The 22,012-nt window shown below is 40.4% G+C and overlaps 1 protein-coding gene across 1 annotated transcript in view; it reads right to left on the reverse strand.

Annotated features, from left to right (window-relative positions):
* The window catches only part of LOC139665620 (protein cornichon homolog 3-like), a gene marked incomplete at its 5' end in the record, with an annotated part of 35,513 nt that overhangs the window by 6,827 nt on the left and 6,674 nt on the right, over positions 1-22,012 (reverse strand). The window lies entirely within an intron of this gene.

Raw genomic sequence — 22,012 nt, forward strand, 5'->3', positions numbered from 1 at the left:
GAGACGGGTTTGATTGATTACTCAGATTTTAATCATTGATAGAAAACTGAAGAACCTCATAATGACAAGAAGCAGAGAGCCAGGCGTTCTGCCAGAGCGCACAAACACCAACTCTCGGGCTTGGCTCTAAATCTTTCCCCACTAGCGCCTCTTTACTGCGTTGCTGATGATACATGAATATTACATGATGAGACTGCAATATATTTTAATAACAGCGCCGTGTCTTGTGCATCGATGTAGATCTTAGAGGTGCTGGCAAAGTGCAGGGAATAAATGTGCATGAAAACTGTTGGTTTACTGCACACTTAACCACTTAGGCCAACTTGTTGAAAAGATCTGTCTCATTAATTGGTCTATGAGTGTTTAAGTGCTTTTATAGGAAGCGTATTTTACTGCCATGGCATTTTCTCTCTCGCACTGATTTTGTCCCTCATTGGTTTGCTGGCAATGTTGCTGATACTTGAATGTGAACTTATTCTACTGATGTACTCATTGTACTGTAAATTGGAAAGGGTAAGAGTGTCTGCTAAAAATGAGTGTTTAAGTGCCAGGAAGTAATTGTTAAGTGCAAGAAAGTTTGGCAAAGGTACAGGAGCAAGAAGGTAAACAGTGGAAAGACTGATCTCTCTTTGAGTGAGATAAATGGCAAGTGCAGATATTGCTGGAAATTACCATACTGTCCTTTTTATCTATATATAATTATATATATTATATATTTCAGAGGCTTTCTCAACCTCCCTTGCACACCACTCTTGTTCTAATATGATCACTGTATCTGCATGGAATTGAACAAAATGAAAACCAAACTAAACTTAGTCAACAGATACTCCATCACATACTCATTTCAATGCCCACAGGTGTAAGAAACACCTCAAGCATCATCATTAGCATTCAAATCCTTAGCATAGCCTATATTTAGCCACCGTAAATCTGTCTAGTGTACGCATTCCAAGCGGCTGAATGCCTCCATCTAGATTACGGAGAGCTTAGCTCCACAATGGGAAACACACTGATGGCAGGGCTCCACCAGTCATTATCATAATAAACTCTAGGACCAGGCCCTCCAAACACGGGAGGCTTGAGACGACCTCCTGGCAACCAGGACGTGTGAGATTATGTGTGAGAGTCCTTAGGAATTCTTATCCAATCCCCCCTCCTTCCCACCCCCCTCCCCCCTCTTTAGCAACAAGCCACATCTTTCATTTTCCAACTCTCTGTGAAATAAAAACCTGGGAGTAAGTTAAAAGAAGCTTACAGTATATCTGCACAGTCATAATAAAAAGCTTGCACTTTGGCTCAAATGGAGCTTGGTAAATATTGTTTGAACGATTGTTGGAGGTGATGGTTTGAATCAGGTGTGCAGGTAACGCAAAGTTCCGCCACTCAACGTGTTGCAAAGATAGATAAAATGCACCTTAAAGGGAGTGACAGCAATATTTACAAATGTGTCCTTTTTTATTAAATGTCACTGGTGTGTACTACACTAGTACTACAAGATTTGAGCATTCTTAATATTCAGTAAGTGTAATAAAATTAAACTTAGGGAGCATTTTCTAAAGTGATACAATTCAGAAGGGCTGTGTGGGCGTTACCTTTGCCCATAGGCTGTTAGTATCTGAAAATAATGTCACTTTTTGATAGGATCACACTCCTTGTTATAGTCATTTTTCAATCCCATCCCACATAAAACAGCTGCTGGGATCTGGGAAATTCATCAGACAGGCTTCTCTCAGCGTAGAAATTACTTCAGTTTAGGCATAATGTTGCACAGTTCAGTGTTTTGAAGTGTTAGTCTAATTCACTTATGCATCATCAGTCTGCATAGTGCTGACCGAGGTGCATGGACATGTAGCATACCTTGAGCATATTAAATGACACTCAATGGCATAATATAGTACCTATGTACACTTACAACCACACATCGTGACAAGGGGAAAGAAGGGGTGTGCTTATGTATTTGTGTATGTGTGTGAGTGTGTGTATGTGTGTGTATGTGTGTGCGTGTTACTTTAATTCCATAGAGATCTTATCCTGTCCTGAGCATTGTGGGAAAAGCGGTGCATTCAAGCCCTTATCGCTACACAGTTACCCTGTTAGAAGTAATGTATGCATTATTGGAAAAAAGAAAAACCTTTTGAAATGCTTAAAGCATGAGGGGAAAAAGTGGAGACAGACAGACAGACAGACAGACAGACAGAGAAACAAAAACTATAGTGTGGGAGAGAGAGGAGGAGGCAGGGCTGTTTTCAAGAGTGAGATGAAGAGAGCACGGTCATTGGAGAGATTTGCTCTGATTTGTCATCCAGCAAAGTTTAAGTGGTGTTTTGCTTTTGTAGAACTCTTAACATGTAAACTTCCGCACATTCCCCAACATTTTAACAACAAGTTGAATAGTGTTGGACATCTTGAAACATCTTGAAACACGCCAGAAACATGTCTACACCGATTCTAAATTTAGTCCATTCACCATAGACTTAGAATGGATCATCATTGATAATTATAAGATAAATAAATAAAACCATAGCAAAACATACATACAACAAACATCAAAAGAGGGTTATATAAACATAAACACAACCAAGAGTTACAACAATAGAACATCTTACAGTGATAATATTTGAGATTCTGCTTCTTCTTATACAGTATTTATTCCAAACAAACCACTTTTCGCTCAAACTTTATCAACAGCAAATCCAAGGAACAAGACGTCACAGTACTGGACACGCTGTTTGATTGACAGGTGATCTCTGGGAAGTGCAAGAGCAATGAACGCTCAGCACCAAAGATCTTACCAAAACCTAAAAAAATGAGGACGTCGCAGATTACCACCAATCAACAAAACACGTCTAGCCACACTTCAAGGGTCTTTGACCAATCAGATTGTTTGGCTGAAACCGCCTGCTGTATTAATCCCTACAAACACCTGAATAACCCCAATATGGGCGGGTGACTCACCTGAGAGCTATGCGTGCTAAAACATGAAAATGTTCTTGTCTAGTTCTAGAAATCTAGCTTTTCAACGCTATAGTTAATGCTATTCACAAAGCAAGCCCCTTCACCACTCATGTATATTTAACAGTCTACGGTCCAACACATTATGGTCCCATTCTGAGCCGCCTGGCCTTGAACATTATTGTATATGCTGCCATAAAGAGGCGGTGTTCACGATGCATTATTCACATGGCTACATGCCTCCTAATAACAGAAAAACACATTTTCACCGAATAGCTCTTCAACCGCGGGAGACGAGAAAACTGCTGCTCAGACAAATACTAAATATATCCATTTGCTTTCATGCATATGGTAGAGACACATATACAGCATGCATGCACATACACACACACACACATATGTACACGGATGAGAGGACACATGCACACATATGCACACACACACACACCCCCTCTCCCCGCACACACACACAGAGACACTCCCCTCCCCACACAGACAAAAAGCTCATTAAAAAACAAATAGTCACACAAAGCTTTACATTCTGTCCCCCTCTCTTTCCAATCCCTACTGTACGTTGGCGGAGAGCACTCAGTCGAAGGCACAAACATGATCCAGAACAACCACGCTACACTCATAAAGTACATAAAGTACATAAAGCATGAGTGGCGAAAACACAACTGTCGGTCGTAAGCACGGAAAACATGATGAAAACAGCCTCCTGTCCCCAAGAAGGCTTGACTTGACGAATGTAAGATGGTTAGAAAGCCATGTTGTAGGACAAGGGGTTTTGTTAGGAAAGCATGTAAAGGTTTAGATACTAGTGTATACTGCATGGTTTTGTCACCGCCCAGCATCAACGTGTGTCATGTTTTAAGTCATTATCCTGTAATAGTCAAGCACTATACCAGTGATTCTCAACCTTCACAACTTCACATCAGAGCAGCGGACCCCCATTTGATGAGATTTTGTCTCTCAGACCCAAATCTGAGAATATTTTTATTGTTAGACATGATTTTTTGTTCCATGACTATCACTATTATAGGTAGAGAGATAACAGTGAAAATATGATCAAAATAGTCATTCTTCTACATTCTCTAATTGCGTTCTTGTAAATTAAATAGTGCTGAAGTTTAACAATTCATCAATTTGCTGGGGACCCCCTGGAACCCCCTAAAGGACCCCTGGTGGTCCCCGGACCCCATGTTGAAAAACACTGTACTATACTATACTCCCTTTCAAATTACAGCCTTCTTGTAGCTGTAATTGCAGTAATTACACTCAAATAAAATACATGGTAAATTATGAAATGTTATTCAGTTTGAGCAGAAAGGAGAATGGCCACTGGCTCCATTTGCACTTCCAACAATCTGACCAGCAAGTGTTCAGTCAAGGTCAGCTGAATGGTCAGGCCTAATTTTAGGAACAGCTGATGTGTCAAAATGTTACATTTTGACACATCAGTCAATTACATTGTATTCTATGAAAAAAAACAGGAGCTGTGTTAATAAAGTGTTACAAACATGCTAGACATATTTTTTCAGTGTCATCACCTAAGCCCCTCCAGGTCCAGGTCTTGCCTTATTTTTTTTCCCACAATCCCCCTGAGCATTATGTTGTTGTTTTTTTTCATGGCTCAGTTGTGAAAATACTGTATGTTGGTCCCTGTGACAGACATATGGAAACACACACACACATACACACACACATACATTAACACAGAGAGTACCCCAGGATGTAAAAAGCGGAAAAATTACCAACAACAAATGCAAATCAAACAATTATTAAACTAAGCGGGGCACTGCTGGCGACCCTGCAGTGACTTCTTACAGTATAAATGCTCACCAGAGGTGTGTGTGCGCGCGCGTGTGTGTGTGTGTGTGTGTGTGCGCAAGTGTGTGTGTGCTGAAGCATATGCATTCAATTTCCATACAAATGAATAACAAACTATTTTCTTCCTCTAATCGCACACTGTCTGAGCGGATCTTTTGAAGCTGTGTGTGTGTGTGTGTGTTTGTGTGTGTGTGTGTATGTGTGTGTGTGTGTGTGTGTTGACAGGGGGACCCATCTGGGACTGCGCCTGGCTGGGACTGGAGATGTGTTTCTGTGGCTGGGGCGCCCGGGGGCCGCCCTTACACCCATCTGATCCACCCAGCAGCTTCGCTACTGCAACCCTGACAAGGGTTCATTCATGTGGGAATCTATTTTTTGCTTTCCATCCGACTCAGTACAGCCATCCTACAATACACAGTGTCACTACTGGACACTCTGCACAGCTGCAGCTCTACTGTATATGTATGTATGTATGTATTTATGTATGTATGTATGTGTGTAAATCTATATATAGTTGCTGGATGTTTTGCACTGTCCCCTTGAGTTAAAAGCTGATGTTCCTGTACCATGTGTGCCTGTATATACTTATGTTCAGTTATGTAGTGGAAAATGAAAAAAAGCAGCTAAACTATGAACTCCAGTAAGTGTTCATCATACAGTACAACCAATGTAAAGAAAAAATTCACGATTCAATACGACCACGATACGATGTAATAAATAGAAGTACAATAATAACAAAGTGTGACCGTGCAGAATTATGTTTATTTCTGAGCCATAAATCTTTCTAGCGGTGGCATTGGCTTGCTAGAATGTAAACAACAATTTAAAAATGTCATTACAAAGTGCAAATAATATAATTTCAGTGGAGAGCTAATATTGCGATTCATTTTTCTGCCCCATGATACGTATTGTCACATTTTTGTGTTGCGATATATTGAATTTCGATACATCGTCCCATGCCTACTGTATTGCCAAAAAGCATTAATTCATGTTTTTTCCCCTATATTCATATAACATAATACTACTTACTGTAGTATTATGGAAATCAGCCTGAAAAGCTAGGTAAACTCTATTTACCACAGCAAAATTGTCAGTGTTAATTTAACTCTGAGAGTTTAAAAGTCAACACTATGCCAGCATTTATATAAATCCACATCCATCAGAGTTAATTGAACACTTTGTAGGTTTTGAACAGCCGCCCCAGAGCAAATATCAGCTCTATGAGTGAACAAACAGCTCTCAAATCAACTCGTCAACTCAAACTAATTGTCATTGAAAAACCAACACTTATTCACACTGGAAAATTTGCTGTGCACAAACAAAAAGTTAAAAGTAAAGGTAAAAGGAGCTTAGCTGGGTTTACTCTCCACTACATTCCTGCTTATGCTCCTATGTTATTTGTTGATGTCACCAAAACAAATTTCTGTACCTCTATTGTACTTGGCAACTGAGATGAATCTGATGGTGATTCTACTTCAAAAGAAATCCACAATTTTTCTTTTTTATTCAGAAATTTCTGCTTTGCCAGACAGCATACAGCAGCAAGCGACAGGAAACATGGGGAAGAGAGGAGGTGACACGCAAAAAAAAAAAAGGGCATCAACCAGATTCACATCCACAATACTAAAAAAAATACACAGTTTGCGTCTCGGTCTGCTGAGCCACCAGAACACCCTGCAAAATCTGGTATTTTTGCATGAATTATGTATCACGGTGTGAGCAAGGAGCAGCAGGGTGAGAGAGAAAGAGGGATGAGGTGCGAAAAAGAAGGAAAGCAAGGGAAAATGAGAAAGAGGACAGCGAGGAATGGGGAGTTACAGCTTTTTTAGTAGAAGGCATAAGTGCTGGGACAGTCGGTGTTTTTCACTGCTGATTCATCTGGAGTGTGGTATGGATTTTATATCAAAAGCTGAATCTAGCTGTGACAAGTCTGACCGGGAGCTTTTAACTCTGGGTCTTTACTGGCTACAGTCAACAGCAAAAAAAGGCCAAATCTGGCTCACAATACCAAAATATGCCTCTATAACTAGGTTGCTATTCTGCAAAATCAAATATTTTAAAATGTCCTGTTTTTAAATCCCACTCTATAATTGCTCTATATTCGTAAAAACCCCACTAATCATCCCCTTACTGACTTTTTATCATTTTCTCTCATGTTTTCTACCTTTTTTCACTCTCAAACTGACTGACTCAGTGTTTGAGACAACAGCATGTGACAGCTGAAGGTGTCTTACATGTATTTTAAGGATGTGAAAGATTTGCTCACATTGGCAATGCCTGTAAACAACAACCTGAGCTCTTATTTCAATTTGTTTTACTAGCACTTCTCTCACAGGAGTGTTGTCAGGAATGCCTTACACTTGCACTGCTTATTGTTGGTTGCTTCTGATATTGAGGATCTAGGAATTGAATCTTATTCTACTGTTTCCATAAGAGCAATTGCCCTTAATGTAAGTATAAATGTATAGGTAAAACTCCCCAAGAATCCGGGAAATATGCTGCATTCATTAATTTCTCTCTGTTGTGTATCAGTGACATACTGTATCTCTGAGAGGCAAATAAATTTAAAAAAAGAAATAATAAAACATAGAACAAATACAGTATCTCTCCCCTTTTACCATGGCCTGAGTGATTGCTGCATTCTGATTGGCTGGAAGGTATCCATTAATTTTCCACAACTGGACACAGCCATCTTATAGCAATCTTATCACTGTTTAAAATGAATGTGGCTGGTGAGGTTTGAGCGGTCCACTCCAGCCATACACACAGAGAGAGAACAGTGTGCAAAGAGCAGTGTAATCTGTCTTTTCCTTGGTATCTTTCCCTGCAGTGATAGTTCAGCTCCCCACAGAAGAAGCCAGTATTAACACTCTAACACATGGGGCCTAGAGCAGGATTGTTTTTACGACTGTTTTACAGGTAGTAAAACAGTCGTAAAAACAATCATCTTCCTCAATACCATTTTCTGCTCATGCTGATTGGTCCAGCTTATGTCTCTTATACTTTTCAGTAGTGTGATTGGTTGTGTAAGTCCCTTGTGTGAGCAAGGTAACATAAGGCCTATGAGACACTGGTATATGCTAAATAGGTCTATACTGTATAGATGCAGTCAAATTAATTTAGCAGCACCTGGCATACGTTGAGGCACAGGTCAGCGTGTTTCTGGTCTAGTTAGACTGGATTCACTGGTGTTTGAGGCAGGATAAAGGATACTGTAGCTAAAATGCACAACAATTGCAATTTAGTAAAAGTAAAAGTGACTGACTGACTTTTCACGACTGGGTTTTTTGCTGGAGTGGTGACCTGTGGTGAGGTTGTAGTTTGGAACTGCCTCTAAATTACCTCAACCAGTCTCAAATAACATATGTGGAATTGAACAGCTATTCTCTGTTTGGCCTCCAGGAGGCGCAGTGACACCTCTCATCCCTCATCATGTTGCCATCTGCTGGTAAAGTGTATAAAATGTTGGCTGCAGAACGAATGAGCCAAGCTTTAAAGGACAGCAGCACATTGTAAAACAGATTATGTAATTCTCCATACAAGATTAGATGGTCAGTTTTAGTGATAGTACATTAGAACTAGTGCACTTTTAAAAGTATCTGCCTGCAGAAAATTGCTGACTTGTGAATGGATTAGCGATTCACTGACTATGATACTGTACTAATGGTTCAGATTGCCGTCTTGACCCTGCGATGAGTCATTTCTGCTGATTTATTTGAAGAAAGGCACCAGACTATTCCTGTAGTTGTTATCTGCAGGGTGTCATGCAGACAAAAATCCTGGCCAGGCACAATTAGATCAGAGGGATCTGTTTTGTTCTCAGTTGGGAAATCTGACACTGAAGGAAAGAGGCTAGAGAACTTTACTGGGTCGCATACTTGCTGCAAGCTTGACCTAAACTGACTTTCTCTTCTTTTAGTTAGCCAATGTACTGCATCTCACACTGAATTTTGCATGTTTTACATCATGGCATATGTTCATTTTCTTCATTTTCTTGCTAAATAACAAGCATTAAAGTTGATTTTCTTATTGCATTGCCTTCCTAATGTGGCTAGAGCTCCAAAATGTGTTGCCTATTTCGTGGGTGTGGCAGCCGAAAGCTCTGGCACCGCCCAGCACGTCAAATCAGTGTCAGAAAAGCGTCATCTGTGCATTGACTAAGAGTGAAAGCAGCCACTTTTACACAGCACATCTGTATATTCCTGTGTGAAATATGTTAAATAATAGATTCGGGTTACATTTCCATAACCCAGTGGTAACAACCGCCTTCTGTTTCACCTTTTGCCTCTCCCCCTCTCCTTCCAGCAAACCTGTATTTCATCCACCTTCACTTTCCTGCTTGAAGTGTTCCTGCTTGTTCACTTTTGCCTGCTCTTTTCCCTCTCATTAACTGTGGGCTGAGGCAAACAGCTCCCAGACCTCTTACTACAAATCACCATCCAATATTGTAAATGAGAGCTGCGGCCCACGCTCCCTTTCAGAGCCCAAGTGGAACCTGACAGGGCCGCCTCGGCTCGGCCTCAACCTCTCCAGGTCCAATTAGCGAGGCCTCCCGCCATGGAGTGCGCTCACTCACAATTGAAAAGAGGCTGGAGAGCTTTTGAAATGTGACTTTTCAGGCAGCTCCCCTAAGGGACACGAGACGAGGTGCGCGCACCAGGTCACTGAGCAACACCGAGAACTAATGAGGGAAATAAATAAATAGAGAGAGAATGAAAGAGAGAGAAAGAGGGAGAGTGAGGATGTGACTGTTTTGCATGCAGCTGAGCAAACAAACCGACCTCACAGCCCACTTTTCTCCACTCCTCATCTCACCCCGTTCACGCTAGCTCGTGGTTTGTCTCCCACCTGGTTGTGCAGCAGCAAATTTGCACCACTGAGCAGGCATGAGACCACGGCTCCCAACAGGAGAGGGTGGCAATGAACTTTGATACTGAGATTTAACCGTTGGCTGAACTCTCCGATTTTCATTTGACTGACTGGCAGATCTTTGGTTTCCTGCAAGTGAAACCTGTGTTCAAACCACGGATATAGGAAAGAATCTAGACAGACGCAGCCTCTGATGTTCGCTCCTACAGTGCAGAATGAAGCTGCATCCATATTCCTTCAGTCAGTCTACGGCTTGTTCCTGACACATTGGTAGCATGGGTATAACATTAAAGAGCCTGCACAGTCAGCTCTGCCAATCAGAAGTAATGTACTGTAGTGTCCAAAGGGGACCAGGCACAAACCCGGGACCTCATGCACCCCAAGCAACAATGCTACAACTATACAAACAGGGATATTCTATTTAGTGGAGTAGTTAGCAGGCCCTTCCAGAGATGCTACACTATCCCCACCGAATGGGAGAGCATGTCCCAGGGCAACTATGGCATCCCTCAACCCGAGCCTCTTGCACTGACACACCTCTCTGATGGCCTTTACTTCACTATCCCACTTCTGACACCAGTGTAGCGTTACCGGGGACCAGGCGTGACCCCAGGACCTCATGTTCTCCAAGCAACAACGCTAACCATCGCTCCAACAGGGAAGTCTCAGCTGGTACTATCAACACAAGAGACAACACTGGCTCAGCAAGGATGGAGCAAGTGACCATGTGTGGCCCAATTGATTATAGGCTACTGCCTGAACCATTTGATTATTTAACTGACAAAATTAAATGTCAGATCCACAAATTACAGCCACATTTTTCCAAGGTCGATAAGCAGTCAGTCAATCAGTCAGTCAGCCGTCACACATTTAACTTCTAACACCAAACAACGCTCTCTCACCTCGTATTGAGTGAAGTGCTACAGTTTTGCTAATGTGAAAGATTTGCAACTGCAGTGGGTAATCAATGTATTATTATTATTTTAATTAATCTATGGCCAATCCAATTATTTTTTGCCAGCAAATATACTACATTGAGCTGGCAAAGCAGCTTTTGTGTGGAATTTATTAAGTGTGGATAATGCTAACAAAACATTTTGGCAAACAGGCTGCTGTGTTATGATACTGAAAGACAGCTAACCTGTCAGAGTGAATGCTTGCTCAACTGCTGCTGTGCTTTGGTTCAATTCAAATGAAAGGAACCGTTTGGAAAAATCAAGTTTTGCTCTCTTTTCCCACATTGCAAGTTAGAAGGAACGGTCTGTTAACTTGAGAGGCATCAACATTTTGTATTCCATGATACTACTTTGGCTCTACTGTATCGTTCATGAAATAATTGTCTGCAGTACTAATGCAAGATGGATAATGGATAAATAAATTAAGATGGTTTGCTTCAAAGGCTTCCTATTTATGCAAATTATTTTTTGTGTTGATTTGTCCTTTAAGATCAAGACATTACGGCACAAACGAGATAAAAGAACGATTAAAAAAGATATGCAGTAGCCACCCAGGCAGCCAGGAAACTTATGGCCCTCTCCTTCTCTCCAGTCTCCCACATGTAACGTACATACAATCAAGTGCATGATACTCTTCTCCGCCTAGTTCATTTGCGTCCGCTCTTCATCTGGATGTAGCTCGGATGCTCATTTTAGCTGCAGCAATTTTTCCTCCACTGCCTGAGATCAAAAAAGACCTACTCGCCAATTACTGTCTTCAGAACAGGCAACTGTAATTAAGCTCAGCAAAAAATAATTATACATATTTTACGCCCTTTAAAAGATTCGTATTCCTCCGAGATGCCGCGGTGCAGGGACTCGCACGCTTCATTTAGTTGTTCAAACAGAATTCAGATGAAAAGTTGGACACAAAGGCATAATAATAAGGCCTCTGTTAGGTAGGGAACATGCTAACATATGGATCATACTTTCCATATGTGCTCATGCTCTCAGATGTATTCATTTAGATTCCTCACTTCATCCAAATTCACACAGATTCATCAAAAGGACACAATTTCAGACCACAGATTTAATTACTTGGCATCTTCCTAACCCCGTATTGCTGCTGTCAAGTGAAAACCTTGCAACTATTTTCCAGTTTTCTTGATTTAGGTTTGGCTCATGGCTCAAGATGAAAATACTGTTCCTCATGATGTTTTTTTAAATAGATTAATTAAAAGTAGAATTGAATTAGTTAAACTGAATGAAGGTGAATCCTCAAAGACAGAACAGTCACAATATTGGACTCCGATTGGCCGACAGCACCATCTCCTCTAATTCAAATTTGGTAAACCTGCTGAGTGGAGGCTTTCCAGTTCAAATGCCGTAAACTGGCTTGATTTGAAGGATTTTAGCATTTGTTTTGTCCAGTTGTGATGCATTGAATGGCGTTCGGTGCATTACAAACCTAACCTTAATCTAACCTGGGATTTTTGAAAATGGAATAATTTAAAATTTAACCACAAAAGCAAATTTAACAGTGTCTTTGTCATCTCTGATCATATATGTGTATGAATAAAGGTTAATTTGAATTCCTGTAATAGTGGACCTTTAAATTTTGGTGGATTTCTTGAATAGAAGCAAGACAAGGGCCTGTGTGGGGTGAGAAAATTGATTTTATGAAAAACCTTGAAAAAAAGTTTTCTATAATTTAAAAAAAAACATGCATGGTCATCAATATAAAATGTAGGGTGGTTGTTTTAAAAATTAAGTTGGTTGCACAATTACCGAGAAATTGACGTTTTCGAGATCCTAAGTTTTTGCCACACGGCTGTGATATTTTACATACTTGAGGATTGCTTTCATTCATTGCCGAGCCTCTGAAAGACCAGCTTCCCTTGAGCTGCGACATCAAAGGGTCCGCTCATTCAACTTAAATAAACTGAGCTCCGGCAGTACAGCCACTCCGCCGATGCCCTCTCACCCAGAGGGCAGGAATGATAGGCATGAAATTGGAAGACTCTTCTTTTTGCAGTTGAGTTGATGAAATTCCCGTTCAGCAGGAGCTGGTGATGACAGCAGCCCCAGGTCACAGTGTCGTCTAAGAGCCGTGACGCACACGGGTGAAATTCTGAGGCTACCGAGATGAGCAACATTGCCTTCAGCTGGGATAGAAATTATGGTCACTGGGACAAATTCCATCTGGATAAATAAATTAAGAGATTTATTCCAAAACACTGTATATCATTTTGAAATTCCACCTAAAAAAATGATAGAATTTTCTTTGCAAATGTCCTCAAATAACTACTAACTTTAATGTTTTTCTATAATAAGTTTGACTTTGATGTCAGCAGTCATTTCTTCAGAACAGGTGTCACTTTTTTTTTTAAATGTTTGATGTCTCATTTTGGATTGAAAAACTTCAACTGAATGAGTTGCCAGGTGAGGTTTGCCAGGTAGGATAGCGCTCTTTGACTTTAGACAATGCGCAGGACTGTCATTAGAAACGACTGTCTTACACACACACACACGCACACGCACACACACACACACACACATACACATGCACACACGCAGTCATGTCTCAGATGAAAGTATGCGACAGGGTCAGAGATAAGACAGTTGTAGAAAGAATGCACAAGCTAAGTGTTTTTGACAAAAACAAATAAATTGGAGACACCCGTCACCACAGGAGCTCCTCAGTCTTCTGTGAGCATGAATTTACATTTCTTTGCCTGTCTGTTGTAGAAAAAGAGCACACTTGGTTGGTTGTGTAGTTACAACAGCAGAAGGTTATGTTCTCTCTATTGTAGTCTGTGCTTTCAAACAAGAACATGTGAGAAATGGGATTTTGAGGATTTAGTTATGAGTACAATAGAACGCCACCTCCAACAATCTCTTTCTCCAAATTTGTTTATAAGACACGTGGGAGTAACGTATCCACTTATGTGATAATGGGAGATTTATACCAGATTTATACCAGATTCCACCAGATGGTGGGAATCATACTATTAACCCAGGTGGTGTTAGTGCCATTTTGTACCTACCAGACTCCATGTGCAAAACAAGTATATCTCTTTCTCTTCCCTGTCTTATCTCTTTTAGCTCTCTCTTTCTCTCCTCTTCTCTCCCTCCTCCTCCTCCCTCTATTTGGCCTCTCAGCTCATGGACTCACAGACTCGGTGACAAGCTAATGAGTCCTTCAGTCCCACCCGCTCCTCTGCATCCCCTCGTCTTTGCCAGCCGCGGCAGGCCTCGCCATGCCACTTGATTACAGCCTGTCCGACTCTGCAAAAGAGTACATTGGTATACAGCCGTTGGAGACGTCACAGGATGCAGAGCGGGGCACGGTTGGCTGTGGTAGAGAAATCTTTCTCAAAAACTTAGCTGTTAAGTGATGAGGACACCAAAATCATTCATATGTTGCTGGGATACATGTTCTTTAGCATACACTTTGTCCAATGATAGTAGGTGACTGACATTTTAATAATAAATGGCTGTTAGTCGTTTTTATCGTCTGTAGATTCATAAATTTTAAAAATGGTCTGTAGATTCATACATTTTTAAAAATGAATTATCATTAACTCAACCCTACAGCTGATATGGCCAAGTTTATTTTTGGAACTATTTCTGGTGTGCAACCACATATTCATACACTGCATAGCGAATTTTAGCTGTAAACAGTCTCCCATTTCCCACCATGTTCACTTCCTATATGTAAACAGGAAAAGTAGTCCCAGTGCATTATTTTTGTATCATATTTTGTGTCAATTTTGCCAATCTACTACACAAAACCAGCAGACTTAGCCACATATTGTTTAAGATTATTCAGCATTCGACTTTACAGCTGTTACAAGTTCTCATTTTCTCACTGTTAAGGTCGGCTAATGCTAGTCGCTTATCACTGAACATAGTGGATGCTAAAGTGTTAGCATGGATCACCGGAGCAGATTATCTACTGGGGCCACATGGATGATTTTGGTGTCTATGTTCTCATCACTTAACAGGTAACTTGACCGACAAGTCAACCTCTCAAAAACTTGATGTATTCCTTTAGAAACAGTAGACAAACATTGGTCTATAGCAAGGCAAAGCCGTATGTTAGCTTGCAGCTAGCTAGCTTGGCTACTTCTGGTGAAATATAATTTCCCATGCTAGCACATATTTTTATAGATGTTACATGAAGGGGTTTGGTTTAAGCACACAGCACATATAAATAAGAAAGAGAACATGTTGTAGAAATGTAGAAAAATGTTAGCATCACAAGAGTTGGTGAGCTTTACATATTATAGCCTAATTTTTTTCCCCTTGTTGCTGATGCAGAGTAAGCATGTCATTCTCCCTTGTTGAGTTGAGTTATCATGTCATCTGGTTCCTGTTGCCTGATTGTCATCTTGATTTTTTTTGGGTGGGGGTGATATGTTTAAGCCCCTCTGGGTCTCTTTATCTCACCTACACACTTTTTCTTTCTTTCTTTTCTTTTGTCTTTTTCTAATTTTCATTTTTTGCATGTGCCAATAAATTAAACCTAAACCAAATTGGCTCCCCACTCCAATTCAGAACTAATGTTTCTGAAATAACTGGGTACCAGAATGTTCCTTGTGCCTTCGGATGGCTGAAAAGAGAACACAGTTTGAATTTTCCAAACAATTGCTTTGGAAATGGAGCAATGGTGCAGCAGTAACGCAGCTATGCCTCCATCACCCAACAGCTTTGCCCCTAGCTAAAACACTGTATCTGCATCTAGCATTATTGTGTCTCAGAGAGTTTTCCCTATGATGATCTATGTATTTAATTACCTTTATGAGGACAAACTGATTATACATTTTACTTCAACCTCATGATATAATAATAATGTGATACTTTATTCAGGGAAATTTGTCTTTTTGCTTGCCCACTTCCACAGGGAGGTCAGAGGTCAGGGTCAGCTACAGAAATCTAAATCCAAACAAATCCAAACAAAACTTTCTATGGCTTTCTATGATCTCTAACACACACACACACAAACACACCCGCACACACTCATATAAACAAATGCAAATTAAAATACACACACCTATCTCCCTGTATAGCAAGGGCTGCCTCTCTCAGAGGTAGGATGCAGAACTTGGTTGGGTTTGAACAGTCAGAAAGTAAACAGTAGACCAACATTCACACAGAACACACACTCACACAAACATTGCCTGAGGATAGAGCAGCCGAGAAAATGAGACTGTAGCGCTGTATACAGTTCTGTATCTGTCTAAGGTGAGTGTGACGACCCTCCCACTCTCCTGGCTGTGTCCTGCAGGAGCCTGGTGGGTGGGGTCGTTTAGGCTGATTGGAGTGCACCTGGGCCGGTGAACTCCTTAGGCTTAAAAAGCCTTCAGACCTTGAGTTGCTCTCTCCCTCCTCACCTATACACCACCTTTTGTTCTGTTCTTTCTGTTTGATGTAGTTTTTGTTGCTTGTTTACCCCTTAGTTTTAGTTAATAAATCTTTTACTTTGGCGTATGTCTCCCCTCAGTGTTACTCCTGTGAGCCGGATTGTAACAGTGAGAGACAGACAGACAGTGGTGGAGTGCTATAGAAGGTCCTAGAAGTACTGTTACTTTGCTGATATTTTACTTTTAAATAGAAGTAAAAGTACTGGTGTTAAAATCTACTTAAGTAAAAAGTAGCTAATTTAAAATGTAATCAGAGTAAAAGTTACTGATTTACTTTTTAGAAAAGATAATTTTTAGATGTGATCTTTTCCATGTGATTCTAAAAGGACGAGAGGACAGAGTTCAAACTAGATTCTTTAATTGGAAAAATTGGAAATTACAAAATAAAGCGCAAACCAAGTAAAGCCAGATTACTCGTCTTTTCTTTGCTGACTGATCGTTCGCTGTGAATGGCTCCACAATTGGACAGTTTACGATGGTCCAGTTTCTGTTGCATATGGAGAGCCACAAAATTTGTAATCTGTAATGGATGTGATTTAAAATGTAGTGAAGTACAATACTTCAGTAAAAATATGCAGTACAAGTGCACAAAATATGCAGTACAAGTGCACAAAATATGCAGTACAAGTGCACAAAAAAAGCTACATAATCACAGTAATGTGAGTAAATGTAATTAGTTACTTCCACTCTTGCAGACAGATATACAGAGACAGAGACACAGATAGAGACAATGCGAGACATAGAAAGTCCCAACATCAAAAAGAGAAGAGAGAGAAGAATGACAGTGTGGGACAGAGTGACATTGAGAACAAAGTGAGAGAAAGAGAGGAGAGAGAGAGAGCGCCAGTAACTGGTTGCAGGCTAAGCTTTATGTCACAAATTGGATGTGTAGGGGAAAGACTCAATTAGATACGCCGTCCTTCCCCTGTTTTTGCCTCAAATAAACCGTTACCAGGCAGCCGCTTGCAGAGAGGGGCAGAGAACAATAGCCGCAGAAACAGAATAGGTTTCATTCTAATTATAGGATCTAATTCTATGACAATAACCGTGCTGTTTCATCATGCACAAAAAATATCCCAGATGTGCTCTATCAGAAGAAAATCATCAGGTAAGCAACAGCATGGTGACTGATTCACCTCATCGACATGTTTTATTCCCATATATTTTCATGTCACAGACCCCAAAATAGACGATTTAGTATTGACTTGTTTCACTGTCTTCACTGTACATGGGGAGATAATAGTAATGAGAGTGAAACCTGTGATTAGAATAGCTATTCTTTTATATTCCCTGGAATAATTGGGGTAATTTCTAAGTGAATTATAGTGAAATGAAGCTATTCCTCATTTTGGTGGGGACTCGTTGGAACCCCCTCGAGGACCCCTGGGGGTCCCCAGAACCCACATTGAGAACCACCGAAGTGAGTGATGCCACTGAGATGAACACTGATTTAACATCCGCAATATTCACTGAGGTTCACTGATCGCTACGCACGATAGAGAGGAATTTCCAGTCAAAATGTGTCCCTCTCTTCCCCTGCTGTCTCTCTAATGTAATTTAATGATCTACCTTGAATACATTTGTCAAGGAAATTCCATATTAGCTTTTTCTATAATACTCATCCTTCCATAAATGAAAAGAAGAGAAATTCCCAGTTGAAACGTGTCTTTCTGTATCTCCACATCTCTCCGTCTCTCTCATGCACACACACCTAAATGCAAGCAAGAATGCACACCCAGACACACACACACACACACATAAATACACTCACATACGGACACACACACACACACACACACACACACACACACACACACACATATGGACACACAATCCCACAAACAGAGACACCATCTGCGCAGTGCAGCCAGCTTTACTTTGTGTCCTGTACCTCGGCAGGCTTCACAGAGTTTTATCAAACCATGCAGACAGGTAGGCAGTGACCCCACATCAGACAACACACTTCACACAAAACACATCACCTGCATGTCCAGCTGTTGTTTTCTCTATAGATATGTAACAGTTATGTGTGTGTGTGAGAGTGTGTGCATGAGAGAGAGAGAGAAAACAAAAGAGAGATAGAGATAGAAGGATGAGAAAGAGACTTAGCGAGTGAGAGTGGATGTGACCTGCATGATGGACAGAGTAAATGAGTGGAGAGAGAGAGAGAGAGAGAGAGAGAGAGAGAGGGAGAAATGGAGATATAGAGAGAGAGGTAAGGGAGGAGAACCTTTGTACTGAAACTTCAAAAGTACTGCTCCTCCTTTGAAGAATAACAGCCAGCGTCATGGCAACCACAGGGGACCCCAACCGCCCAACCCCCCCCCCCCCTCCACATACCCCACTCCTCTGCATCCTCAACTCTGATTGGCTGGAAGTGGAACGTGGAGCTAGCTTCACCTTGACATTCCCAGCGAGATAAAGGAAAGGAAGGGAGGAAGGAAGGAAGGAAGGAAACAGCTAACTAAGCTTTTGATACTTCTATACAATAAAATACTTATCCAGCGTTCATCAAGTCTCCTACTCAAAACCATCTTCCTCATCGCTGGAGCTGCACTTGCACTTAGGCTGCCATAATGATGCTAATAGACCTGAATATATCAGGTCTATTAGCCATAATAGCTGCCAAGTGTGTGTGTGTGTGTGTGTGTGTGTTGGGGGGGTTCCAGTGACAGGAACTCTTTGCAAAGTAAAACTTTGCTAGAACGAAGAGTGACAGAGACACTGACCTGCAGCGCTTCAGGGAGGAGAGGAGGGAAAGAGTGATGAGGAGAAACGAGACAGGAGTAGAGCCTGAGGATCCGGTGTCCAACTCATCTGGTCAAATATATTTCACTAGTGTCATAATTTCACATAGTCAGAGTTTCCTGTGTTGGAGCTGTTTGAGCTGTGCTTGATTCATCAGTGAAAAAACACACGGGAACATGTGTTTGTGATGAGCAGTGTTGTCACGATCACTGAAATTTCAATACTACTTCAATTCCGTTGCGAAAGATTGAATTCGATACTGAATTTCATAAACGCTCGATACTTTCACCAAATGTGTTCTGCAAGCTGAAATTCCATCTCAGCGTCTCCTGCGGGCGAATACGAGTGGATTGGAAGAGTCAAAAGACGAAGGATTGGACCAGACAGAGTGTCAGTCTGGCAGCTGAAAATATTCAACAGCGTCACAGTTCACTACACTAACTGGATCCCAGTCAGTCCACCTAAACTGGCAGACAAACTGGTGCCAGGAGCAAAATATGGAAGTATTTTGCTTACAGAGCCGACGAAGACAAACACCCACCTGACATCAAAACCCCGGTGGAAAGGTTATTACGAAGCTGACCAAGTCAAGTGTGGTGACATGTTGCTTGATGGTTTTTCTTAGGAGTAACTTTATTTTTAGAGCACGATTCATACACAGAATGCAAATCCCAAAGTGCACATTTTAAATTAAACTCTGGAATAAAATGGATGTAAAAGTTGTGCAGTTAAACATGGTCAATATTTAAAGTTGAAGCATTTCACATGTGCCTAGTAGCACCTGAAGGTCTACAGTATGTTATCAAGCAGTTAGTTAGTAAGGCTATTGTCAGTGCATATACAGTACTGTGCAAAAGTCTTAGGCACCCTAGATTTTTTATATAAATTTCTTATTAGTCTTAGATGTTTATTTGTTTTCTGCATTAGTGTGTCAGTAGACTGCTGTTTATTGTAAATTTTTGATATTCAGAAACTTTTAATTTCATTAGTTTTGAAAGCATCTTCGCTTTATTGATTTCTTTGACATATGCCTAAGACTTTTGCACAGTACTGTATAATAGAATATAAAAATGATATTGTGCCAAATCATATACATTATTGGTAACATTTGAATTTGTTACATTTTCCAAAATTGTTGTGGCCCCTTTTACATTTCAACTAAAGACGGATTCCTTTTTCTCATCTTACTTTTCCACTAAATAAAGTAGTTTCTCACTTTCCTAGTTATGTAACAACTTGTTATTAATCGTATATAACCATTTTTTTTTTACTATTTTCTAATTACAGCATATTCATGGAAATGTGCCATAATGTAAAGGTTTACTGATTTATGTTGTCATGTCATACACATAAACAGTGAAAGTTTTTCACCTCACATGCCAACCAAGCGGTTAACCAAGCATTCCTCACGACTTTTCAAGTATTCAGAATGGACTCGGATGCTGTTTTGCCCGAGGCATGAATCTAACTTAACTTCCCGCAGGTAGGCTGGCCAGCAGACTTTTTATTCTCAGAGAGAGAGAACACCAGAGTACCGCAGTGCTCCAGTTCTCAAATGCTACACTTGGTCATTACCAATGAAGGAAACCCACCTGCTGAGAAGCCCTGGAAAGAGGTATGGCCTTATAACTGGATGGATGGATGGATGGATGATTGATATATAGATGGAAGATGGATAAGGAATGAGCTAGTAGTAACTAGTCATAGATTATGGATGGAAGGATGGAGGATTAAACTCCATTAAACTCATGTAAAGTCATGTAAAATAAATAATTACAGGCCCATTATGGGCTTTTTGGAACAGCAGGTTTATATTACATATACATATACATTTTTAGCCATTTGCCCTGAATCCATCCTGCAATAATACTGCAATACATTCTTGAATATTAGTTTAGTTTGATTTAGTCTATAGGAAAACAACAATTGTATATTGTCACACAAAATTCTAGTGCCTCAAAACCAAACCAGTTTCCAGACTATGGTATGCTCCAGCTGAGAAGAGATCAAAACTAGATTTTTTTTGGAACAATTCTTCTTCATGATGGAGCAAAAATGCAGTAAAAATATGGACTTTTTCAATGGCTACATCTCTCTCCCTCTCCCCCGTCTCTCTCTCTCTCTCTCTCTCTCTCTCTCTCTCTCTCTCTCTCTCTCTCTCTCTCTCTCTCTCTCTCTCTCTGCCGCTATCAAAAAAAGCAGAGATTGCATGAAAGAATCTTTAAAAAATATATGCAAAGTATAGCATACCATCCAATATAACCATTAAAAACAGTCATGCAATTTTCAGAGTGCCCACAACCCCTGTGCTGTTTCCAATGCGAGGCACGCAGCACATTATTAATATTAATTTCCTAGAGTGCTTAACAGTGGATGTCAATTGCTAGTTGAGAGAAGTTTCCCTTTTCCACCACTCTCCCCCTCTCTCTCTTTCTATTCCTCTCTCCTGACTTCTTCTCTCTCTTTCTCTTCTATCTGTTTTTTTTCCTTTCTCTACCTTCCTCTCCACCTCTTTCTCTCTCTCTCTCTCTCTCTCTCTCCCTCTCTACCTCTCTTTCCTGGTAACAGTGTGGGATCAAGGAAGCAGTGCTGTTTGCATACTAAGCCCTGATCATTCCGACTGCTGGAGAAGTTGGCAATTTCACACACCTGGGTGAGGGATTGCACTGAAGGAATCATACACACACACACATATACAGGCTTTATCTATGCCATAAGATTGGATTGCATTTGTTATGTTTTTTTTTTTTTTTCTGTCAGGCTGTTGCATCATTTCAAAAATACTCGGGAGAAAATGTCAGAGTCCCGTTTGGGATTATTTTGAGCTAAATGGTCTGAATTCAGATTGCTGTTGAGTCTGCTGGTGCATTTCATTGGTGCAGCATGAAACCAAGTGAGCCCAACTTTAATTAGTTCAGGATGTATAGAAAAGTTTATGTTATTTTTTTTGTAGATTTAAGATTTATTGTTTGTATAACACAATACCTTTTGCAAACATATACAAAATACCTGTTCTCAACTTCTATCATTATACATTTTTAAAAACCAAATTAAAAATACAATAACTAAATAAAAATTAAACTAAAATGTAACATTTATGAAAAATATAGAAACTAAACCTAAAGTACTACCAAGCCCACTGAAAACTAACTACAACTACACTGAAATTGAAATAAAAATTGCAAAATACTGAAACATCCCAAACTTTAATAACCCTGACTGTTCTGTATCTGCTCAACTCAAACATTTTAA

Source organism: Centroberyx affinis, unplaced genomic scaffold, assembly GCF_046629955.1.
Source record: "Centroberyx affinis isolate AG114_WGS23_722 - 3 ecotype Tasmania unplaced genomic scaffold, CSIRO-AGI_Caff_v1 ptg004634l_1, whole genome shotgun sequence".
Classification (NCBI taxonomy): Eukaryota; Metazoa; Chordata; class Actinopteri; order Beryciformes; family Berycidae; genus Centroberyx; species Centroberyx affinis.